Source organism: Cebus imitator, unplaced genomic scaffold, assembly GCF_001604975.1.
Source record: "Cebus imitator isolate Cc_AM_T3 unplaced genomic scaffold, Cebus_imitator-1.0 Scaffold552, whole genome shotgun sequence".
Lineage (NCBI taxonomy): Eukaryota > Metazoa > Chordata > Mammalia > Primates > Cebidae > Cebus > Cebus imitator.
In genome coordinates this window covers 1132620-1134116 of record NW_016107867.1, presented here as the reverse complement: position 1 = coordinate 1134116, position 1497 = coordinate 1132620, and the positions used below count along the sequence as shown (strand labels likewise).

Below are 1497 nucleotides of genomic sequence, written 5' to 3'. Positions count from 1 at the left end.
AAAAAAAAAAAAAAAAAAAAAGAAAACTCTCCTGGGACATCATATTAGAAACACAAAGAATAGTAAGCACTTACTGAGTATCTGACCGTGTACTAAGGGCTTGCCCAAATAAAACAGACCTCTAGGAGGAATTTAGGAGAGGGCCATTTGGGAGCAGCCTCTGTGATCTTTCTTTCCCTCCCTTCCTTCTTCCCTCCCTCCCTCCCTTCCTTCCCCCCTCCTTCTCCTCCCCTCCTCTATCCTCTTCCCCTCCCCTCCCCTCCCCTCCCTTTCCCCCTCTCCTCCCCTCCCTTTCCCCCTCTCCTCCCCTCCTCTCCTTCCCCTTCCTTTCCTTCCTCTTCTCTTTTCTTCTCTTTCTTTTCTTTTTTTCTTTTCTTTCACAGGGTCTCACTGTCATCTAGGCTTGGGTATGGTAGAATGATCACAGCTCATTGCAGTCTTGACCTTCCAGGCTCAGGTGATCCTCCCACCTCAGTCTCCCAAGTAGCTGGGACTACAGGTGTGTGATAGCACACCTGGCTAATTTTTGTGTGTGTATTTTTTGTAGAGGCAGTAGTTTCGCTGTGTTGCCCAGGCTGGTCTCGAATTCCAGGTCCCAACCAGTCTACCCGCCTCGGCCTCCTGAAGTGCTAGAATTACTGACGTAAGCCACTGCGCCTGGCCCTCTGATATTTCTTTCTGAAATTCCATCTTCTCTTGGAGCTCAGGTTGATCCAGGCCTGACCTGTATCTTGCTGGTGTGATCCGAGCCCTGCAGAGTGAATGTAATTCCTCCCCCTTCTTGCTCAGCTGTTGCACTGTCACTTATCTTAGGCTCCACATTACTTTGGAAGGGCAGACTGGCAGGGGCCAGTATGAAGAACCCACATGTCTTCTTTCCTGGCCTAGAATAAGAGAAGATTTTTATTGTGGTCACTGGATGGAGGACTGGTTATGGAGGGCATCTGCCCAGAAACTTAGTCGACCGAAAGATATGTGATTCCTACAGGAAAGTCTCCTTTGCTAGGACACGGCCTTAGTGTTCAATTCAGTTAAAGAAGCAATGGGCTGGGCATGGTGTCTCATGCCTGTCATCCCAGCACTTTGGAGGCCGAGGTGGGTGGATCACCTGAGGTCAAGAGTTCAAGAACAGCCTGGCCAACATGGTGAAGCCCCATCTCTACTAAAAATATAAAAATTAGCTGGGTGTGGTGGCAGGTACCTGTAATCCCAGCTACTTGGGAGGCTGTGGCAGGAGAATCACTTGAACCCGGGAGGTAGAGGTTGCAGTGAGCTGAGATTGTGCCACTGCACTCCATCCTGGGTGACAAGAGCAAAACACTGTCTCAAAAAAAAAAAAAACAAAAAAATAAGCCATGATTTCACCACTCCATCCTGGGAGACAGAGTGAGAACCTGTCTTTAAAAAAAAAAAAAAAAAAAAAAAAAAAAAAAAAAAAAAAAAAAAAAGAAAACTCTCCTGGGACATCATATTAGAAACACAAAGAATAGTAAGCAC

The 1497-nt window shown here is 47.0% G+C and overlaps 1 protein-coding gene across 1 annotated transcript in view; it reads left to right on the top strand.

Moving 5' to 3' along the window:
- ITGAL (integrin subunit alpha L) overlaps positions 1-1497 on the top strand; it is a 51365-nt gene that overhangs the window by 13627 nt on the left and 36241 nt on the right.